Consider the following 25,192-nt stretch of genomic DNA (forward strand, 5'->3'; position numbering starts at 1 on the left):
AAAAAATTATATTCATATTAAGAATGTCATTTGTTTGTAATTTTTAATCTAATTAATCACACACTTTTTCTGTGATTAATTGCGATTAATCACACACTTCATGAAATTAAGCATAGACCATTTATCTTGTTTCAAATGTTTATTTTGTCATCATTTGCTATATCTAGCAAAGTACCGTATTTTCCGGACTATAAGTTGCACTTTTTTTCATAGTTTGGCTGGTCCTGCAACTTATAGTCAGGTGCGACTTATTTATCAAAATTAATTTGACATGAACCAAGAGAAATGAACTAAGAGAAAACATTACCGTCTACAGCCACGAGAGGGCGCTCTATGCTGCTCAGTGCTCCTGTAGTCTACAATGAAAACATATAGCACCCTCTCACGGCTGTAGACGGTAATGTTTTCTCTTGGTTCTAAATAAATGCGACTTATAGTCCAGTGCGACTTATATATGTTTTTTTTTCCTCATCATGAAGTATTTTTGGACTGATGCAACTTATACTCAGGTGCGACATATAGTCCGAAAAATACGGTAAACCAAAAGATTAAAGGGTGATTCTCAAAAATCTGTATTTTCTGCAAGCTTTTTTCAAGATGTCTTTCCAAAAAAAGGACACTTAGAATCTCCAAAAGGACACAAAAGAACCAAATGATATAAGGAACCCATATAATCACAAATAAAATAAAAAAAAATAAATAAAAACTCTACTAGCCAGAGTAGTTTCTGCCTCTGGCCATACAGCGGTGGGATGTGTTGACCGTCCGTTCAGACTGTACTCCACACAGCGTGATGTGTGAGGGCTTGCGCTCTTCAGAGACAATCACAGAATATGACAGAGCTCTTGTTTAAAAGCCAAACACAACGGAATGAATAATTCACTGAAAACGCAATGCACTTCTCTGTTCTCTCTGCAATCTCTGATGTAAACAGCCGGGTTTCCTTTATATATTAGCGCTGTTTTGGATGAATTGTTGGAATGCATTCGCTTACTGGATCATTGGACTGAAAACTTTCCCAGAGTTTAATAATATACACACTACACACACATATTATGTAAACGAAAACTTTTATTTTGGGTGCGATTAATTGTTTGACAGCACTAATTGTAAGTGGTTTTAGTCAGAACTTCTACAAGGGAAATCTCTTTTTCAAAGAGAAGTTTAACTGATGTTCTTTACTTTATATATAGCGCTATTAAGTTGAGTGAACTTTTTTGTTAGTTGTGATTTTTATTTTATTCATTTAAAATATACTAAATATAGTGTGATAAGAAATACTTTAGCTGGTAAAATCAGACAGGTGTGGCAAACATTACATTTTTGACCCAGCCTGTAACCTGTAAGACCAGGGGCCTCATTTAAAAACGCTGCATATGCACTAAACAGGCATAGAAATGTACGTACGCAATTTTCCACGTACTTATTTGGATTTAAAAAAAAATAACTTGCCATAAATATGTGTGCACCATATGGGTACTCTAGCCTGTGCATATGCATTTTTTTACTGGTGTAATAACAAACCCTAATGATTTCTGACTCTCTTTTACTTACAATATACACATTTAGATTAAATATTCTGCTCGTTAATGGAGTTAAGCATTGACATTTAAATATATTCATTATTCAAAAGTTAGATAACTTTTCTTGTTGCATGCTGTTTTAATGACAGCAAGGAGTTCTAGGCACACAGTAATGTTTCTTTAAACTGCAGATCTCATTGTAAACTGGGAGGCTTGTGACTGTCCCATAGACTGCCAAGTAACTTATGCTGTCAAGGTCCAGAAAAGTATAAAAAGCATCGTCAGAATAGTCCATCTGCCATCAATGGTTCAACTGTAATGTTATGAAGGGATGAGAATACTTTTGTACGAGAAGAAACCAAAAATAACGACTTTATTCAATAATTCGTCTTCTATGTCTCTCCCCACAACACTGAGACGCAGGCTGCATACACTCTTTTGATGAGCTCATCCTTGTGAATTATTATTATTATTTTTTAGCAATGTAATGTACATTACAAATTGCATTTTTAGACTGCATGTCATATTTTCCTTATGTCTCGTACCTTGGACGATGTTAAATATGGTGTCACATGATATGCAGATGAGGTTATGCATAGTAAAACTTGGTGTTGTAAGCTCCATACATGGTGATTTTTGGGGAGGAGATGCATGTACGCACAATAAAGTATTTTTTTTGCACACGTTCTGGCGTACGCATGGTTTTATAAACCTGAAAACTTTTGTGCGTATGCCAAATCTAGCTTTTGTGCATACAGGGTATGTGCATATTTAGTGTGATATCTACGGAAAGTCTTATACATGAGGCCCCAGGAGTCTGAAAAACATAATCAGTTCACCAAAGCTGGCAACACAAATGACACCACATGAAGTCGACTTCATCCTCTCTTGTCAGTGCAATGAGTGATTGTGTTCAGGAAAAAAGAGTCAAGGTTGTCTGTGAGAGTGGGCAAAGAGAAGGAAACGTGACAGGCAGGCTCATTTTCCAGCAGCAAGGTTGAGGAAGATTATAAGCTTGTACCCCGACTAACTGAGCAATCGCTTGCTGCCAGCCACTGACTGCCTTGTTAAACGACAAAAGCTTCATTTTACTTGTCAAGGAAAATAAAAAATGCATTTCTCTCGCTCTCTCTCTCTAGTATTCCTCTCATCTCTGAATAGCAACATTAGGACAGAAATGTTCAGTCATGCTGATGTCTCATAGTGATTCTATGACAGATGAGTCGATCTGCCTTGAAATAACAAGGTCAGAGCACCTTTAAAAAAGCTGAACAGCTTGTGTAAACCTTTGATATGAATTCTTATGAATGTCACATTCTGACGTTAGTTTAGTTTATAGGATGTTCTGACTGTAATTAGATTTATTTATTTATTTATTTATTTATTTATTTATTTATTTATTTATTTATTTATTTGTTTTGCATTTACATTTGCATTTGCTTTTGCTTTGTTTGCATATATATAATTGGTCATTTAAATTAAGTTTTATTATTATTATAATTTGTTGTTATTGTTGTTAATGATAATTTATTGTAATTCTCTTTTATTTGGCATTCCTGAAAAACAACTTCATCAATTACAGTTAATTCAGAATTTAGCAGCTAGGATAGTTACCTGTTCATGTACTTTCGATCACATAACTATTCTTTTTAAGTTGCATTGGTTTTCTGTTCATTATCGTGTACATTACAAAATGTTGCTTCATACCTACAAAGCTCTTCATAATTTGGCACCTCATTGTCTTTCAGATCTTCTCCATTTGTACATTGCTTTGTTCTCTTTCAGATAGTTCCTTTGGTGGTAAAACGTATTTGTTTAGAATTGCTTTTAATGATTTGCTTGTTTAATGTGTTGTTATAATGCTTGCATTTTATGTTTTGTTTAATTGTTTTATGTTTTATTTTATTTGTTTATACAGTGTCCTAGAGTGTCTTGAAAGGTGCCTATAAATAAAAGGTATTATTATTATTACAACTAGCTGATATTATAGTAAAAACAGTGTGAATATGACATACTGTATATGTGATTGCATGCGTGGGCACTCGTGTAAATCACTACAGATCTTTTGCACGTCTTTGCGTGTATGTGCGTGTCTGTGTCCACTCTACACTCACTCACTGACTGTGACTGTGAATCTAGTCCTTTGAGACGTCGCTGTCTGCTGCTCTACAGACACTTCATGTCACAGCGAGGGGGCCGCATCAGCTGCCATTAGATCCACTGTCACTGTGAAGATACAGTACCAAAAGTACGCAGGTGTATCTGGAGGTGACTCGGCTTCCCACCAACACCACCTGATAGACTAAAACAGCAGAAGCAGTGGAGACGGACGGATTAAAGCAGTGTGAGGTCGGATGAGATCAAAACTCATTTTGGCTCAATTACAGATCCTATCACAGCCGTCTCTGAAGACTTCGTATCCAAATATTCCCAAAGAGGATAACTTATGTCATTGCTTGCTATTCTTAACCCCAGCAGATGTGATACCCCTGCATTGCTGGTCACCAGATATGCTGGCTGTTCCTATTAGGCCTCTTAACTAGTTTATACAGTAGGCCTTCCGCTGCTTTTCAGGAAGTTTTTTTTTTTTTTTTTTGCTGTTGAATAACATGGATAAGCAACAATCTAGTATAAATAAAATTGAACCAGAATGGACATTTAATTGGTTGTTCATTCTATCAGTCGTTTTACCTATCCATCCATCCATCCATCTATCCATTGTTTTATCATTCTGTTGTTCCATCCATCATCTGTTCTATCTGTTCCATTTATTCTTTTGTTTGATCTGTTGTTCCATACATTCATCCATTGATCTTTAACATCCATCATTCATCCATTGAACCCTCCATTGTTCTTTTTTGTTCCATCCATTCTGTTGTTCGTTCTCTTGTTCCATCCAACTGCCCATCCATTCACTGTTGTATCTGTTCCATCCATCATTCAGTCTTTCCATCCATTGTTCCAATTTATATGTTCATCCATTCTTTTCTTCGATCTGATGTTTCATCCATCCATCCATTATTCTGTCATTCCATCTATCCATACATTCTATATGCTCCATCCATTTTGTTTGTTCTCTCGTTCCATCCATCTGTCCATTCTATTATTCCATCTATTCATCCTGTTGTTTGTTTTCTTGTTCCATCCAAGCATCCATCCATCCATCCATCCATACATGCATTGTTCTGTCATTCTGTTGTTCCATGCATTCATTGTTCTATCGTTCCTTTGATGTGTTGTTTCATCCATCCATCCTTATATTTATTATACTTTTCTGTTTCTGGAGATTTACTTAACTGCCCAATTCAGTCCCAACCCTGATCAAACAGGTTTGACCTTGAAGTCTTCTTGGAGCTCTTCATCAGCTCGTTGAGGTGTATTTGATCAGAGTTATAGCTGCACTTTGCTAAATGTAAAGGTCTGCTTTAAAATATACTTCTGTTATGTTAGGTTAAACTAATCAAGTGTCACTTAAAACAACTTTGGTTGGTCACATTGCATTAAAACAATCAACTCTTGTCTAGAAATGCAGTTCTTGGTTAGAATTTGCTGCAATGTAAACTAGACTTTGTCAATATTAGCATGCTTGCACCGCAAAACCATACACACTTAAAGGGCTCATATGATGCTATTTTAAAAATCATTATTTTGTGTATTTGTGTAACAGAATATGTTGACATGCTTTAATGTTCAAAAAACACATCATTTTTTTAAATACTGTACATTATTGTTGGTCCTCTATGCCCTTCCTCACTCAAATGTAACGCCCCTTTCCATAATCACAAGCTTCATTTTTCAAAATAAATGTAAAGACATTTAATAATGTTTTACAATCAGTTCAAACCCGGAGGGGAAACGGAGTGGGTTGACAGACACAGTGATGAAGCTTGTATGTGTTTGCAGTACACAAGCCACGGACGGTTAAGACGGCTGACTCCACTGTTATGTGACTGACCCTGTCTCTTTCTCTCACACGTACCCATTTACTTTCGGTAGGCCAAATAAAGTGCTTTTGCTTTCACCTAGATATAGACAGCATCTCACTGCCATGGCTGCTTCAACACTAACTGCGGTTACTGAAACAATGCCGTCTTTCTTTGCGTGAACATTTGGGTGGGATTATGCAAATATTTCCACACCATAACATAGACGTGGCAACAAAGTCTAACAAAGACAAAAAGGTGGTTGAAAAAATAGTTTCCCTAAAAATGAAAATGAAAAATAGGTTAGCTATTTATGGGGAGTTCAGAGCAAGGTCAGAAATAGGACGTTTACCTTTTAAAAGCATGCTTTTCTAGACTCTGAATTAGGGCAGTTCATTCAGTCGCGTTCGATTGTCATGCACATCTCATCAGTAAAGCTGGTCTCATGATTAGTAGTAAATTATCATCACCTGCTTTCAGATTGAGCAGCATTCACTACACTGCGCCATAGTTCACTGACAAGCTAGGCGTAATCGCGTTCGAAATCGAATGCGATTCATCTGCGATTTATGAATGCGATATTGCCTAATTGTCAGTGAATTACGGCTCTTCGTAGTGAATGCCGACTCCACAGATAAAGCTTGATCTTCAGTCTTATCGCTTTTTGGAAGGCCTCTGAAGTAAAAAATATCTATTCTAATATGTATTCTACAGATTGCACAACAATTAGAAAGAGGCAAAGTAATAAGATATAGATTTTGTGCTCTTTGATGAGCAGAGTAAAGACAATGCTAGGGCATCAAACCTATCTGTTTTAATTATTCCCGAACAGAGGAATTTGTCATTGATGTCCACTGAACCAGTGCAGAGTAATTGGATGGGGGCTGACAAGGGATTTTGCAAGTACTCCCTGAGCTGGTTTTATGCTTGGTTTAAATTTTAAAGAGTAATCCACACAGGGGAAGTGGGCGGATAAATGGAACACCAGCCCAGTAGTTTGCAGAAATTTTAAGCCTTTGAATGTCCAGCAACTGATGATTTAGAGATTTTTAGTTTTTTGGAACAAAGTTTTCAAGAGTTTTTGGTTGTCTCAGAGGTCTGTGCTTGGCAGACACTTGGAAAATGAGATTACCAGTACCTTTCAAATATAAATAATTCCGTTTGATAACTTTAGGCAATCAAGGGCATCAAAAAACAAAACAAAAAAAGGTTAGCTTTGTAATGTGTGTGTGTGTGTGTGTGTGTGTGTGTGTTTGTATATATATATATATATATATATATATATATATATATACATACAGAGGATGGTATCCAATGAGTGGCAGTTGTATGGACAAAAATGCTTTGTTGATTTCAGGGGTCAGTGGAGAATTGGCAGACTGGTTAGAGATGATAGAAAGGCAACAGTAACTCAAATAACCACCCTTTACAACCAAGGTATGAAGAATAGCATCTCTGAATGCACAACATGTCGAACCCTGAAGCAGGTGGGCTATAGCAGCAGAAGACCACACCAGGTGCTGCTCCTTCAGCTAAGAACAGGAGACAGAGGCTACAATTCGCACAGGCTCACCAAATTGGACAATAGAAGATTGGAAAAACGTTGCCTGGTCTGATGAGTCTTGATTTCTGCTGCTACATTCAGATGGTAGGGTCAGAATTCGGCATGAAGAACATGAAAGCATGGCTCCATACTGCCTTGTCTCAACAGTTCAGAGTGGTGGTGGTGTAATGGTGTGGGGGATATTTTCTTGGCACACTTCGGGTCCCTCAGTACCAACTGAGCATTGTTTAAACACCACAGCCAACCGGAGTTTTGATGCTGACCATGTCCATCCCTTTATGACTACAGTGTTATCATCTTCTGATGGCTGCTTCCAGCAGGATAATTCACCATGTCATAAATCTCAAACCATCTCAGATTGGTTTCTTGAACATGGAAATGAGTTCACTTTACTCACATGGCCTCGACAGTCACCAGATCTCATTCCAACAGAGCACCTTTGGGATGTGGTGAAACGGGAGATTCGCATCATGGATGTGCAGCCGACAAATCTGCAGCAACTGTGTGATGCTATCATATCAAAATGGACCAAGATCTCTGAGGAATGTTTCCAACACTTTGTTGAATCTATGGCACAAAGAATGCAGTTCTGAAGGCAAAAGGGGGTCCAACCCAATACTAGAAAGGTGTACCTAATAAAGTGGCCAGTGAGTGTATTCCCCATTGTGGCAGAAGTATTTCTTTAAAGCATTGAAGTTTAAATTTTTTATGAGGTCCAATTTCGGTGTACTTTGTAATGTGACAAAAGGGAACCTGACTGAGGTCAGTCAGTTTTCAAGCCCCATTACAAATGCGATGCCTGAAGCATCAGGTCCCGTGTTCCAGTATCAATGCATCCTCGGAGGAAGAAGCAACCTAAGAATTAATGTCTTACTCAAAAGTGGATTTTGTAGAGTGCACTTGATCTTCAGGCCAAACTGAAACAAAACATAACTAATGCAGGCGTGCCCAGAGCAACCGGTTGGTTTAAAGTATTAAAGGAAGTGCAACAAATGAGCAAAACCATGGATCCACGGCTGCCTGGAGCAGACAAAGTTAAATGTGTCTGAACGCTGCTGTAGCTGGAAGTTGTTTGTTGTTTTTGCACACTGGAGAAAAAAAAAGGACAAATGTGTGAGGGGAAGAATTTACACTTGAATAAGTTGTACATATTAAGTAGATGTATTTATTTTATTATTATTATTATTAATTTATTTTTTTATGGGCACTCTGTTCAAGCACATAATATGCTCTGTCTTAAAGTAAATATTACTTTAAGGACTACACTGTATTATTTACAGTGATTGAAGTATTGATGCCATTGTACTATTTATTTACAGATTATTCACAGATTAATTTCAGTGATAAAAAAGTAAAATCTAGCTAACATGATATTATATGCAGTTTGACAAATACTATCTAAAAGCTAATACACTGGAAACATGTTTTAAATGAAATTGGTTACTGTGACAGGTTTTTGTGTAGTTGGGAGGTTTGAAGTGTTGATGTACATGGCATACTGGTTTCTCAAGTTGTGTGTATTCCCAGCATGCACCAGGGCATGAATATTTAATTAGGTCATGCAGTTTCAGTGTTTTCAAGCTTAATTTACACAGTTGTTATCAGTGATGATAGCCAGGTGCTATGTGACACTGGGAATTGACATTCTACACACACACAAAAAAAAAACTACTCTACTGTTTTTGAAAAAAAAAAAAAAGATAATTATAACATCTTTTATCTTCAACAGGGCTGCATTTATGTGAGCAGACATTAAGTAAAAATAGTAATTTATTGAAACTGAATTTAACTGTTTTCTATATTAATGCATATAAAAAAGTTATTTATTCCTGTGATGCAAAGCTGAATCTTTAGCATCATTACTACAGTCTTCAGTGTCTCATGATCCTTCAGAAATCAGTCTGAAATGCTTATTTGCTGCTCAAGATACATTTCTTATTATCAAAGTAAAAAAATTAAAATAAATGCTAAATATTTTATTTGTTTTATTTTTTTTTTTAGAAATTTTCATGAATATAAAATTCTATTAAAAACTTTTATTTGATCTTCTGTAAGATTATATGTGTTTTTTTCTGTCATCAGTTTAATGCTTCCTTGGTGAAAAGAAAAAATTATTTATTTAAAAAAGTTGACAGATCCCAAACTTTTGAACAGTGTTGTATGTGTTAAACACATTGTATTTTTAAAGTTTTACATGCCCATATGTCCAGTGCGTGTGGGTTTGTGTCTATCTGAGGTGTTTTTAATAACATCATATTAGAATGTTGATTGCGTTGGTGTTTTTTAATTGTCTTAAGTGTAATTAATTTAGCTGTATAACTGTGATTAGGTCATTAAAAAGTTCAACTACTGAAATGATTCAAAACTGTTTATATTGTATTATATTGCAAAATTAATAGATTTGACTTAAACGCCAGATACAAAAAGTAATGTGTTTGAGTTGTTAGGGTTCATGTTTCCCTCTTTTCCCTATTATTCGCATATTTGTATATATTGCAGACATAATGTCATACATTCTTAGACAAGAGCATTTCTTGCGTGTCTCTCTGGCTCATGTTGTGATGATATCTTGTCAGACACTGGGTAGATGTGTTCGGTTACATAGACAGGGCTGCGTACCCCACCCTTTGATATCTGTGTCAGATTTCATCTGCAGACATAAAAACTACTCCACTCAATGTGAATATTGATCCTGTGCATCATGTACAGGCACAAGATTCCATTAGTCTCCACATAATAATTGCATTAATGCATACACAGGGAGGATTTATGATCAGTTCAGAGAGACTAAGATCTGGTTGTACCTTTTTCATTCTGGTTTACTCTTACCTGCTGTTCACATTAGTATGCTGAATATTATATGGCTAAAAAGACTGCCTGGAGAATAAAAGTTGCATATGAGACACAATTAAAGACAGAAGTAATTAAAATTCTAATTTGATATTCCTGAAACACCTTAGACAAGTGTTCATCACTTCACTTTACACTGTCATTAGTAACTTTAGCTTGGATAGTTTTCTTTAATAATGTAGCTATAATTATAAAGTGTTGAGTTTAAAGTGTGGTAGCAAATGTATTTATTTAAAAAAGAAAAATAAATAATATTTACCATAACTGTTTATTTTAGCATTTTATTTGTTGTTTTTGATCGTCATGATAATAATTCATGATAATGTGACAGTCATTTTAGTGACATTTAAAAATATTCAGTCTATATATTTGCACACACACACACACACACACACACAAACAACAACATCATGAATATTAAAAATAGTACTGAGAGATACATTGTATATATATATATATATATATATATATATATATATATATATATATATATAGTATAGTATATTTAGACTTTTAAGCTCACAAAGGCTGCATTTATTTAAATAACTTTTTTTGTTGTAATATATTTTTGCAATTTATTACTTAATCCTGTGATGAAAAAGCAGCATTATCCTTCTGAAATAATTTTATTATGCTAGTTTGGTGGAGGAAAAAAATTAAACATTTCTATTCTTTTAATATAAATTCTATAAGAGCATTATTTATTAAAAGAGGTATTTGAATTGTAATTCAATTTCTTTACTGTCCCTTTTGATCAGGTTCATGCATCGCTGTTGTATAAAAGTAGCAGTAGTATGACAAAAGAAGACTATGTGGCACAGAAATCATGATTAGACTGAGAGTGTGTCATATTATTGTTGGATTATGAACTGGAGGACTAGTCATAGCTAGGTGATGACTGACAAGAAGCCATAGATGACTTGTGCTAGAGCTTAAACCGTCAGCCTAGAACTAGAGATGCACCGATCGACTGGCCACACACATATATATATATATAAATGTGTGTGTGTGTGTGTGTGTGTGTGTGTGTGTGTGTGTGTGTGTGTGTGTGTGTGTGTCTGTGTGTGTGTGTGTGTGTGTGTGTGTGTGTGTGTGTGTGTGTGTGTGAATTAGTATTTTTGCTCAATTTCGTTGATGAATAGTTCAAATTAAAGCCACCGAAGAACTGTTTTGTGTGAAATCAAGTGAGTCAATGATTCAGTAATCCATTCATAAAGATATTAGTCACTTACGTCGTTTCTGAATGAATCAGCCATTTGAACAAATCTGTTGAATGAATGACTTAATGACTCACTCATTCAAACAGTCATTTGATGCTAACTGGTTAGGTTTCATATACATATTTAATAAAACAGCGTATGGTGTTCTGTTTCAGCTGCACCACACGGATACGTTTTCTACATTTATTTAAGTGAAAACAACGTACCCATGTGATGTGGCTGAACAGAACAGAACAGAACAGTGGCTCCTCTCCAAAATGGCATTACAGCGATGCTGAGAAATCTAATTGTTGAATAAACTCATTATTTTAGTTTTATTTATGTACAAAAAGTATTCTCGTAGCTTCGTTAAACTATGGTTGAATCCCTGATGTCACATGGATTATTTTACCGATCTCCTTGCTACGTTTCTGGATGTTGATCGTGTTAATTACATTGCTGTCTATGGGAGGGTCAGAGAGCTCTCAGAATGCATCCAAAATTTCTTAATTTGCGTACTGAAGATAAACAGAGGTCTTACGGATTTGGAACAACATTTGGGTGAGTTATTAATGACAAAATTTTCATTTTGGCTTGGAGTAACCCTTTAAATTTAGTCATTTAAATACAATTGTGTAATTTAATACTTTAAATAGTAACAAATCACAAAGACAGCATGTCCTGCTCAAGTAGCATTGATTAAGTAAAGGGGGCTGGTTTGATTAGAATCGCATAATAACTGAAGGACATTTTCCTGCGGTTATAATTGTTATTCCTCTGTTGCTCGGGGAGATGATGATGAAGGTCACTGAAATGTCTCGGAAAGGATGTAATGGGCTCCCACTGGGGGACCTTTGACCCACAGCCTTAAGCTACAGTATAAATGTGAGCATTATAGCTTAAATTTTGGAGTCTACTGAGGGAAATTTCAAGGTCATTTGATGAGGCACCTCTGGAGTGATATCTCTGCTTTTTGTTCTGGGAAACCAAAACCTCAAATGAAAGCAGGAAGCCTCTGATACAATCACCAGAGCTAGTTTTTGTGAAAAGCAGACTGCAAAAGCATATGATAATTAACATATGTTTTACTTAGAAATGTTGAATTAAAAAAAAAAAATATATATATATATATATTTATATATATATATATATATATATATATATATATATATATATATATATATATATATATATATATATATATATATATATATATGCTTTGTTTTACTGATCTGTTCTGAGTGTCATATTCTAAATGCCAGATATGATGATGTTGTTGTCCGTTTTGTCTTATTGTCATGGTAGATCTGGTGGCCTACATTTCCTTTTTCCTGAAAAATAAAGTGTGAATTTAACCACATTTCAGTTGCTTTAAAGATGAGTAGACGTGAACGCTTTGGCCTACTTTTATAATGTTACCTATAATTATCAGTGATGGATGTTCCATATTTATCTCTGAATGAGCCTGACCTAGCAGTGATTTATTGTACTGTGCTTATTGTATCTAGATTTAGACTGCTGTTTGCTCAGTCAATTTAGATGCCTGTAATTATTTTGGTGCTTTTTATAGTTGTATTATTTCCAAGTATGAATGCAGGGGTGCTTTGTTATGGATTTGTGGCACTTGCATTCTGTTGAGTTGAAAATGAATGACGTCAGTGGTTGCGTTTACATGCATAATTTGATTAAGTACATATGTTGGAGCTCATGTTATTGAAATACCCCTAATGAGATCTGTTGAATTTGATTTGAACATTTTGTGTTGTGAGATGTATATGAAGTGTGTGTGTGTGTGTGTGTGTGTATTATATATGTGTATTTATTATTAAAATTTTTATTATACATGCTAATTATTTTTTTTCTTTCATTATTAACTGTAATGTGGTTCTTTAACCATCATATTTCAATTGAATTTTTCAGATTTTACAGTGTTGCGCATTTGAACCAATCACACAAAATATTTTTTAAGCTTAGGAACGCAGTGGCCAATCAGAGGAGTTCAGATGGGTCATCATTAAAACAGATTAGGCTTGAGTGCGCATGCGTTCGCTGACTGAATTCCGGCCTCTTGCAAATTTTCTCATCATAAATAACAAAGCGCAGATGTACTGTACATACAATGCAAGTAAGAGATTAATTTAGTGTATACAGCTTCAGTGATTATAAAGATAGTTTTGTTTTTTTGAGAGTGCTTAAACTCACGATAGATCAATGTTAGTTTCTATAGGCTATATATTCGCTGCTTGAATAAACATGGAAAGGAAACATTGCAATTATCAATTTCTAATGTTTTTATTAAACTGTAATCACGTTAAATACAAATTCAGTCGCCTTAAACTTTTTTTTTGTTTGTTTTTGTTTAGTTTTTTCGCCTACGTACATGACACCCATCTCTGGTTCTTGGCTAAAAAGATGGGTTTTATGATGTTTAATAGATTTGGCTGCTTTTAGCCTTACCCTGGAGTTGGTTCACCCTCTGCCTATGATCTCTATCCATCATCCAGGTCTATCATCACCACATGCTTAATGATGGATCTGATCTGAGTGAGCGACGTCTGTAGTGATTTCTATATGCATTTTCCAGCTCTTTTTAGCAAACCCACAATGTATTTCCCTCATCTTTTTGGTCTTAACTTACAAATGGTATCAAATCAATTTAACATGTTCTCCTTCATAAATGCCAGCACATGACTTTGTCTGCCAAACAAGTTCTATATATAAATGGATTTACAGCCAGCAAAGTCCTCATCTATTCTGGATTTCATCTCAGGGAATGATGGCCGAAAAATTGGATGTTAGCTGTAATTTCCAGCACAAGTGCTTCTGTGATTTGTACTCGTAGAAAAATATGGTGGAAGTAAAAGCTACTACTCTATTCGGCTGTCAGGAATGGCACCTGTTTCAGAGTTTTATTGTCGAGTTTCCGCCTCTGGCGGCGGGAGCTGTGGTTTGTATGGATCCTGTGACTGGTTTAATTGCCTGAGTGTCTTACACGGCTGTCCGGGGAGACCATCCTTTCTGCTGGGAGACGTTTGTCACCAGTTCTAAAGCTTCTGTGAATATGCATGAGGGGAATCATGGAGATATTGCTTCTGAGATGTTGAATTTACTATGTTTTTTGTGTTTATCTAGTATTTTGTTGTTTTTCTTTGTTATTTTGTGTTATAGGAGAAAGTTCTTATTTGGGAAGCTAACAATTACTTATGAAGCTCAATATATAATTAAACACTCAAATTTTTGCCATATATGGGCAGGCATGTTGCTATGCAGAATGATTGCCAGTGCCTCAAAGTATTATGATTGGCTAAATGAAGAATCTGATGGCATCTGGTGACATTTTTCTGCAGTTTATAGATCCTAACATGGTTCACGGAGACAGGTGTGGCATTTCTAAACCCATAATTTATATATGTATGTATGTATGTGTAAAACCTTACAGCACCTTGTAATGCACCACATGAGTCGAGAAAAACTGAACTGTGTTTTCTGTGTTTTAAGAGAGAGAGAAGTGATGATAAGGTTAAGAATACATGATTTAGATGCCTATTAAATCCTTTACCCCAAATTAAATTTTATTTTGTCCCAAATTCTGTATTTTTCTTTTTTTTTAATTTGTCTACAATAATTTGTATGCATTCCATTCTAATTAACAATACCATATTAATTATTGAAAGTTATTTTAATAGTCAAATTGGATGTCTGTTCTATTGAATTTACAAAACTTTTAACAATTTAATAATTTATTAAAATTTAAAAAATAATAGTGCCAGATGAAATGATTTTTTGTTTGTTTATTTATTTCTTTATTTTCAGAATTTCTGTTTTGTCTGTATTAATTTGTATGGAGTATGAGTTTTATGATTTAATAAAAATTCATAAAACTTTAACTTTGTTGTCTGTTTTTTTTTTTTATTATTCTGTGGTTTATGATTTAATGAAACATTATCAAAATTCTTAAAACTCAGACAATTTATCTTTCAACGTTATTAAATGAAATTTGAGCAATTACTTAGATTTTTAATACAATTTAAATTAAGACATTGTAAAAAAAAAAAAATCCCTTTATATGTACTTTCTATAGATTTTGCCATTTCTGTTAGGCTGAACTTTTATTTTGGCTGGTTTTGTGCATATCTGACAATAGTTTACTTAAAAGAAATGGTGAAATGTTGGTGAAGGGACTCTCAGAGCAGCTCTGGAGATGAAGTTCATGTTCAAAACAAGTCATAGGGCCCTGATGATTAGCATTTATACATTTGGCAGTTTACTTTGGGAATTGAACCCATGACCTTGGTGTTGCTAGTGCCCATGGTTATTTAACGGTGCAGAAATGTATAATCTTTGCCTTCTCAAGAGCAGCAGTGGATCATGGACTTTGACAGAATCCGTATAGCTTCCCCTTTGGTTCTCCAATCTTCCGCTCACACTGGACCGCTCGCTGGTCATTTGTCTTTGTGTCATGGAGTACCCCACGCATACCCTCCCACCAGAGCAGCAGCTTGAAATGAGATTCACTTGACTGCATAATCTCTCTCCATTGAGCTCAACGCAGATTAATTGCCTAAACAGGCGACTCTCTGCCGCTTTGGACAATCCCCGATCACACGGCCAATCGCATTCCCATTTTCCACAGATATGGTGCTGCTGTTTATGCTGGAGGTACTGCTTGTCCAGGATATCTCTGGCCTTCTGCGAACCTTCCTGTATTCACATTCATTTGAGAGGCAAACTAAGACACAACTATTAATCTGATTCATTGTTAAAATGTCACAAGCTGCTGCTTTCTTTCTTTCTGTTGTTGTTATTATTTAATATGGTGATAAACTTTATACATCAATGAAATAGTTTATAGGAACTTATTCATGGTACTTAGTGTTCATTAATCAAGTTACTTTACTAAAATACATGAAAAATAAAAATAGACCATTGAGGTTGCTGACATACAGAGCATAAAATATATGTATATATATATATGTATATATATATATATATATATATATATATATATATATATATATATATATATATATATATATATATACATACATGGTGTTTTTTTTAGAAGAATAATTTGAAGAGTTAAAGCAATATTTTATCTCTATTTAATCTCGTTGTCTGGTTGCAACAAACTTTTTGTTTTCTTTCTGTCCTATGGGTGATTGGCTGCTGGTAAATCATGTTTTTAGCTTCGTTATTTGAAGACACCAAGGGGAAAAGAAGCTTTTTTCCAGATCAATATGTCAGTCACAGCCACCATAAAAACGAACTACAAGGGCTCTCTTGTAGTTAACGCATCATAAAAATCATACTGCTAAAGTCTGACCTCGTCAATATGTGCCAAGCAGTCAGTCCATCATATCACTAACAGCATCCACAGGATCCTGCATTCTCATTGCCTCAGGTAAACATGCTCAGATGTGCTATTAATATAACTTGATAATGGACTGACCGTAAATGCTACTGGTAAATATATATTATGTTGCCACTATAACATCTTTAATGAAGACCAACATATATGATGCATGCTCTGCGGCGGGTGATCATAAACTACTAACAGTTCTGGACCGGGATAAAACTCTGCAGATTTTATCAACAAAATGGAAAGAGAATTCATACTCTCTTTAGGGGATGTTTTTATTTATTTTTTTATCTTGTTTTCTTTACTGCTTCACTATGAAATATAAGGCATCGTGTTTTGGACACAGATATTTTTCACTAATTTGTTGCATTTCTATAGAAATATTTTTATATGACATATTTAATATTATACACAGACCATTATTTTATTTGTTTTGTTTTAATTTGTGTCTTTAATTTCTTTTTGTTGGTGGTGTGTAGTGTTGGTATTTTCATTTATTTTACTTAAAGTTTTACTGCATTTTGGACCAGTAACATTACATTTTGAGGATTTTGCTCATGTATATTATCTCTGAGGTCTTCTGTATGCAAGAATTCTCCTAAAAGTGAATACTTTGACATTTTATTTATTTGTTTATTTATTTTAATTTCTTAATTAATCTTAAGTCTGTTGGTAACATTTGAAAAAAAAAAATGTTGTAAAGTGAGGATTCCGCCAAAAATAATGACATAAACTGATTTTGTTAATTAACTAAATTAAATCAACATTTAGTGTGACCACACCATGCGTTAAAAAAAGCTTTTGCCCTATAGGTGCACTTGCGCATTGATTTTCAGGAAGTTTTGCAGTAGGTTTCTTGAAGTGTCTTGGAGACATTGGCACAGTTCTTCTGGATTAAGTCTGTCTCAGTTTGTTCTGTTTCTTCGTGTTAGCATTATATGTTTAAATTAACATTAACAATGATTAATTAATGCTTTAGAATAAATGCTTGTTGAATTTTACTATGATTAATTAATGCTCTAAAATAATTTCATGTTAGTTCATGTTAACTAATGTACTAGGGTTAACTAAGGCAGTGTTACAAGTCAGTTTAAGTCTTTCTGTTCTGGGGAAATTGATGGACTGTTTGTTGGTTCTGTTAAGTTCAAGAAAACCTGATAGCAGTAGTAGTTCGCTTTAGTTTGGACGGTTCTGAGGTTTCAGCTGTGTAACACTGAACAGTCATGGTTGAAAGGTCATCATTGATTTTACCACAAACACATTGGAGTCGAAACTCTTTGACAGTCCAGCCCTGTGTTTGTGACAAACGTTAACACTTGCTCTCCTGGGACAAGACATGGAGCCTGTGCCAATGATAAATGGCTGGAATGAGTGAAGTTAAGAAGTCAGTGACTGCCTGGTGTCCCTGCTGTCTTTCAGCAGTCCTCTTTTCCTCAGCCTTCACCTCTCCTTCTCACCGGTTTAATCGTCCAACACTTCACACGCTCCACGTCATGCTCCCCTCTCTTCCACACCTCCTCCTGCTGTCTGCCTAATGATGGCTGAACACGCTGGTAAGACCTTCACTTCTTTTCAATCTTTTTTTTCTATCTATCCTTTCAAAGGCGATGGAGGCTCATCAAGGGCCTCTCATTCCCACTCCCCATCTCCTCAGCTCGTTTTTTTTCTCTCCCTCCTCCACTACGTCTCTTCTTTTCTTCATTATTCATTAAGTTCCCTTCAAAGCCCCAGATAGAAGGCAGAGAGAAAAGGTACGCTGCTGGACTTCAACCCACCTGCAGGAGCGAGAGAAGAAAATGAGCGAGGGATGACAAACCGATATAATTAAAAGTATAAGCTGTGAGATGTTTGGCTGCATTTACCCTGCACATCTGATAGTTTGATATATGGTGCATCCAATTTATTTTCTGTTTAAATTCTGTTTACTTTTTAGACACAACTGACAGTTTACTTTAAAATTGCTGCGATGCATTTCAAAATGTTCTGCACTCTGTTGTCTGTGGATATGGATGAGTAAATGGTTTTGTTTGCTTCTGTCTAGTTGATTTGCGTCAATATTTATGCATGCTGTTCAAGTCGGTTGAGTAGGTTTGTGAGTAGTCGTTTGAGCTGTTTGGCCTCATAAAGCTCATTGATGAAATGTATGGATTGTGTGACTGTCATGGGTTTAGGTTTGTTTAATTCTTAGGTCTTTGGAGCATTGTGGATCATATGACTTCAGATGCATTTGTAAGATTTTATGTTTTTGAAAAAAGTCTCTTTTGCTCACAAATGCTGCATTTATTTAATCCAAAAATACTGTAAAAGCGGTATTACGGTGAACCTCATTCACCTGAGCCTTCAGCTCTATTTTGTGTGTCTCCCTCGCTATCTGTCTGCTCGGCTTCACCTGGGTCTCCACCTCCGGCAGCTCAGTTTCCATCAGTCAGCCCCCTGGTGTTGTCACCTCCTTTTCCACCATCAGTCAGCTCCCTGGTTTTGTCGGCTCCTTTTCCATCATGGCTCCTTCCTCTCTCCACTCAGCCCTGGTGCCTCGCCCTCGCTGGTCTCTGGATCTCCGCCTGGCTCCTCCTGCTCCAGGCTTCTCCCTCCATCTACTCTGGCCTGGCCCTATGAACTATGCTCCTTTCCCATTGCCTGCCCCGCGCCTGCCTCCTTAACCCCAACCCTCCCTCCTCTGATGGACTATTTATAGGCGCGACGACGCACCTTCCTATATATATATATATATATACATACAGTACAGACCAAAAGTTTGGACACACCTTCTCATTCAAAGAGTTTTCTTTATTTTCATGACTATGAAAATTGTAGATTCACACTGAAGGCATCAAAACTTTGAATTAACACATTTGGAATTATATATGGAATTATATACAAAACAAAAAAAGTGTGAAACAACTGAAAATATGTCATATTCTAGGTTCTTCAAAGTAGCCACCTTTTGCTTTGATTACTGCTTTGCACACTCTTGGCATTCTCTTAATGAGCTTCAAGAGGTAGTCACCTGAAATGGTCTTCCAACAGTCTTGAATGAGTTCCCCGAGAGATGCTTAGCACTTGTTGGCCCTTTTGACTTCTGTCTGCGGTCCAGCTCACCCCTAAACCATCTCGATTGGGTTCAGGTCCGGTGACTGTGGAGGCCAGGTCATCTGGCGCAGCACCCCATCACTCTCCTTCTTGGTCAAATAGCCCTTGATGCCTTCAGTGTGACTCTACAATTTTCATAGTCATTTCACAGCCAACTTACCTCTGTAAGCATCCCTCCTCCACCCCAATTCCTCAATTTTATTTTATTTGACCCTTATTCTCATCCCATTTTTAGAGATGGGGGAGTTCTCTGGGTTCGGGCTTTCTCCCGAGCTCCGAGCCCTCCCTCTGGATAGCACGGCAAATATTCTAAATTGCTCAATCCTATAATATGTTAGTGCAAACTTGTGAAAGTACTATCTTGTTTATTTCTATTCCTGCATTGTGCTTTCCATAGCACACCCACCCACACACACACACACACACACACACACACATATATATATATATATACACACTGCAATTGTGTCGTCAGTTCAAAGTTGATTCAGGTCAGTTCAATTACAGTCTAAATGCTGCAGGGTTCATAAATTACGAAACACATTTGATTTACAATTGATTTGGTGTGTCAAAAATATCCATGAAAAAGCTTGTTTCACTGTGCCAATGCAGCCTGGAGTAGAAAGCAATAAAACATGTTTCCAGAAACAAAGGGAAACAAAACACAGACAACAACCATTAGTGTGCAATGAAGAAAATCAAATACTAGTGGTGATGATATGAATATGATAAAAAAGAAGAAAAAATGAAATTAACTCCATATGAGACGTAATAACAATAATAGTAGGAATGTGAGAAAACGAGTCAAAGAGAGAGAGCGAGGGAAGCAGCGAGGGCTGGCTCACATATGACGGACGCTCCGTGAGCTCTGAGATGGCCAATCAGAGCACTCAGTTTGCCCAAGCTGCTGCAGCGGAGGAGTGAGAGAGGATTCTCCCACACACACGCACACACATGCATCCAGAGCAGCATACGCTCGACAAGAGAGCGCAGACACGCGGTGACAATGGTACGCATGGGACAGAAAGTCTGTTTGGAAACTTTACCACACGCTCCCGATGCACATTTGTGGACTTATATCATTAGGTAATGTGGAATATTTTCTATTTTCCTGCATCGTACCGAATGTGTTTTGTATAGCATGTAGACAGAGAGTGAGTGAGTTATCTGAAGGAAGTTGCTGTGCATCATCCGACTATAGAAAGTGAGTAATGCCACTTTATTTTCCAGCATGCATGAGACAAGAAGTCAACATCAGGATAAAGGGGATCTGTATTCAGTGTGCGGTATCTGTTGAGTATCTCCTCCCGCGCTGCGTGAAGTAAACCGACGCTGTTCAGCCGTGTATGCAATGATGTGCGCTTCATCAGATTGCCAGACGCAGCTGAGAGGTGCATGTCTGCAGCTTATAAGGCTTATCTTCTTACAGCCGCACTTAAAATCCACCGCTAGGCTGGAGCTCTGAGCCGGGGTCGCGCCTTCATCCAGACGAAAGGAGAGGGGGGATCAGAGGCGGCAGATGAATGCTAATAATGTTTGGGTAGATTCCACTGCCAGAGAAGAAGTTGTTGAAGCACGTCTGCATGTGTGGTGTGAAGCTTAATGTCACTTTTTTTTTTTCAGAGGCAGCTTCTTATTTGTATATTTTCCTTGCACACACAGAGACGAGCACACAAATCTGTTTGGTGTTTGAGACACAGAGTTGCTCTATTACAACCCCTGAATGGATGGTTGTGGTTCTATACAGAGCTTGTGCTGTTATGCTGTCAGGGGGTTAAATGGGAAATTTCATAAGACAGAAAGAGAATGATGGGGAAAGAGATAAAGCGAGCATTCTGAGTCTGCCGTGTGTGGAGAACGTTCATTTCTCAGCTCCTTCTTCTGAAATGATTCAATCTGGACCACTTTGCAGAGGAGTTGGTTGTAGGATTTGAGAGGTATTTGATTCTCTCCAGAGAGCAGCAGCATTCGGCTGTATAAATCACCCTCAGACCGTTGACGTACAGGCCTAGTTATGTATGGCAATGATGTGGATGTTTCTAACAGGAAAATCTAGTGACTCTTCACATACTGTTGACAATGCATAACAGAGCTCTTCCTCATGAACCATTTGGTTGCAGATTTTGTTGATTCCTGAGCCTTGTATGACATGAGTGCCCTTGCTATGTGAGGTGTATTTGGGGCCACTTTTTGTCAAAAACGAATGAAAGGGCAGATTCAAACCTGCATGTTCAGCATGAGCACCACAACTCAGCATTTCTTGACTATATGGACTATTACTAAGTCATGACACCAAAATATTTTCTGATTCTTTTTTATAAAAATAAAAAAAGTAAAATAAAATAAAATGAAATAAAAAAAAGTATTATTATTACATTATATAATCATGACAATAATGTTTTTTGAGCAGTCTTAGCCTGATTAGTTAAAGTTAAAACTGATGTGATGATATTTTTACTTAAAATATTTATAAAAACAGCATAAAATATTAAAAATAATACATTAAACATAACACAAACATAATAATAATAGTAATTATTATTATTAGATTATATAAAGACAATAAGTGTAATGCCATGAATTATTTTACTATGTAAATGAAATATTTAAATGTTTATAAATAAAACAACATATAAAAAAAACTAATAAAATATAATAATAATAATAATAATACATTACAAACAGGGTGAAGGTTCAAAGATTGAATCCATATCCATCTGGAATCCGTGACTTCATACTACCAATACCCACAGCCTTTTAAATACTTAAGTCAGAGAAGGGTTCATCTTTGAAGGGTTTTCTGATGAGAACTTGCTGTGTTAAATGGAGTCTACATAACTATCACCCTGTTAAACTCTCAAAAGGTGGTTCTGGCTGAATAAAGCAGAAAACCTAAGTGTCAATAAGTGAATGAAACACTTGAGGCACCATAACCTTCAGACTTGTGATACTGCTCCTCTAATTCATCCTCTGCACAACTGACTCGTCCTAATAGAGTAGAATACACAGCTATCTAGTCCAGACAGCTCATTACTTCCTGTAGCCCTTTAATTAAACAAATACTCTTGATGCTAAAAGCTGCCTGTGTCACAGTTCACAGAAAGTCATTAATACCATGAAATAAACTAGCATTGGAAGCTGATTTGGCTTCGCCTGCAGGAGGCTAATGTCTATGATTCTCTTTTTGTTGTGTTAGCATGTCTGCGCAAGACAAATACAGTGTGGCTTATTGCTAAGTGTTGAAGCAGTGATTTCAAACAGCACTTCGAGGAGAGAAACATCGTTAGGGAAACAAAAAAAAGCCTGCAATGAAGTGATTATCCTACTGTGTGAGATTGTTAAGGATGCTTATATTTGTCATGAAAGTAGCGCTTTGCCTCAGTAAAGAGAGAAGAATGTGTGATGAAACATGAGCGCGGATCACAGACAGGCTGTGATGGCGCATGCAGTCTTCATCCTTGCATTGTTTCATCTTTGCTCTATTCTTTTTTTATTCTATCTGTTTTCTTTATATTATATTATTTAAAATCCCATGCTAGGTGTACTGTGTTAACCTAACTGAGACTTGTTATAGCACTTATATATCATTGCTCTTTTTGTTGTTTTTGATTGATTCCACTGTCCTTATTTGTAAGTCGCTTTGGATAAAAGCGTCTGCTAAATGAATGAATGTAAATGTAAATGTTTACTGGTCTACTGTTCCTTTGGTTTGTCGTCTTTCTTCTCTCTTTTCCTTGCTTCTCTATCTTGAATATCATTGTCCCTTTCTTTCTTTCCCAGCCTAAATCATCTCCTTTCCTCTTGTTTACTTGTCTTTTCACTTTTCTTTTCTCCTTCCTCTTTAATTTCCATTCTACTTCCTTTTCCATTTCCCTTTCTCTTTATGTCACTCTCTCCTTCCACTTTCATTTATTTTCCTTTTCCCTTTCCCATCTCATGCCTTCCCTTTTCGCTTTCCATTTTCTCTTCTTGTATCTTCCCTTTTCCTCTTCCCCTTCTTTCTTTCTTCACTTTATTTCTCTTTCCCTCTTCCCTTTCCCATCTCATCTCATCTCATCTCATCCCTTTCCATTTTCCTATGTTCTCTTTTTATATTGTCCCTTTTCCTGTTCTTTCTGTCCATTCTCTTTTCCCCTTCCTTCTTTATTTCCCCTTTTTTTCACTGCCCCCTTCCCTTTTATTTTTGTGTCCTTTCCATCTTCCCTTTTTGTACTTTTTCTTTTCCTCTTCCTCTTCTTTCTGTCACCTTTCTTTAACCCTTTTGCTTTCATTTTCATTTCCACTTCCTTTATAACCCCTTCCCTTTTTCTTTTCCATTTGCCCTTTCTTGTTTCATTTTTTCCTCTCCTGTCCTACAGTTTTATTTTCCCATTCCCCTCATTTCCATTCTACTTGAATTTCTTTTCTCACCCATTACCCTTTTTCTATCTTCTTTCATTTTTTCATTTTTTTTCCCTTTCCCCTTCCCTTTTCTTTTCTGACCCTTTCCATTTTTTCCCTTCTTGTTCTTTCCCTTCTCCTTCTCCTTTCCCTCTTCCCTTTCCCTCATATTCCTAGTTCATTCCCTTTTCATTTGCCTTTCCCTTGTTTCTCTTTTCCTTTTGCCCTTAGGTTCTATCTTCCACTTTTATTTCCTTTGCTCTTCCCTTTACTCATCCCCCCTTTTCCTTTCCCATGTTTCCCCTATCCTTTTGTTTATTTATTACTCTTCTACTTGCATTTCCTTTTACCTTTCATATCCTGCCTTTCCCTTTTCCATTTCCATTTCCCTTTCTTGTTTTTATTGTCCCTTTCTCCTTCAGTTTTGTTTCCTCTTCCTCTTGCCTTTCCATTCTCATAATTCCTACCATATTTCCCTTTCCCCTTTCTTTCCTTCTCTTTTCCCTCTCCTTTGCTTTGCTTTTTCCTCCCACTTTCCCATTCCTTTCATTTCTCAAACCACCATTTTCTCATTTCTTGTGGCACATTTAAGGACTTTAAGGCATTTCATGACACCATTGGTATTTTATGGATGTACTATATTCATAAAGCTGATTTGTTTACCGCACCAAAGGTTATATCACCTCCTTTATCTCTCTATCACTTTATAACTATCGCTCTGTCATTTCTGAAATCTCCTAGCATGCGTGCATCTTTGTCTGGTCTCCCACCTCAGGATTTCCCATGAGCTTCACTCCTCAGTAGCTCTCCTGACAGAACAAGTTATGAGAGAGACAGAATTCAGTAAAACAGAATATGGCTCACTTTAAAACACATACTCATAGACTCATGCAAGTCAATATTCCTTCTCTCTCTCAAATACACATAGGGAGGATTCACTAAGAATGAATTGCACACAATGATAGCACTATTTATTTGCTTGCAATATCTCTTTTTAGTGCCCAGTTCACTAATGAAATTGAACATATCAGTAATGGTGAAATTCAGTGGATACAGCGGACTGCTGTAATCTGCTGTACTTTACATTAAATGTACATCACAGCTTCACCAGTGATCCAGAAACCTAAATCAACTGTTTAAAATATAAAAAAACTGAATGCATTCCAGGTTATAATGCTCTTCTTCAACATTTGATGAATAACTTGTTCCAGGATTAATAGAAATGCACACACTACCATGTTTAAATACCCTATTACATAATGCATGGTAATAATGTAACTTGCAGCATATGAATAGAATATATA

At 36.3% G+C, this 25,192-nt stretch overlaps 1 protein-coding gene across 3 annotated transcripts in view; it reads left to right on the top strand.

The window, feature by feature from the left end:
• Positions 1-25,192, top strand: part of LOC132122466 (cadherin-18-like) — a 185,381-nt gene that overhangs the window by 33,628 nt on the left and 126,561 nt on the right. The window contains exon 1 of one of the 3 annotated variants that reach the window (XM_059532756.1): positions 20,449-20,594. The exons of 1 other annotated variant lie outside the window; for it this stretch is intronic. The gene's annotated coding sequence lies outside the window, so the exon portion shown is untranslated. Of the gene's footprint in view, positions 1-20,448; positions 20,595-25,192 lie in introns of those variants that run through there. One more of the 3 variants, XM_059532754.1, reaches the window with a different exon arrangement.

Source organism: Carassius carassius, chromosome 40, assembly GCF_963082965.1.
Source record: "Carassius carassius chromosome 40, fCarCar2.1, whole genome shotgun sequence".
In the NCBI taxonomy this organism is placed as follows: Eukaryota; Metazoa; Chordata; class Actinopteri; order Cypriniformes; family Cyprinidae; genus Carassius; species Carassius carassius.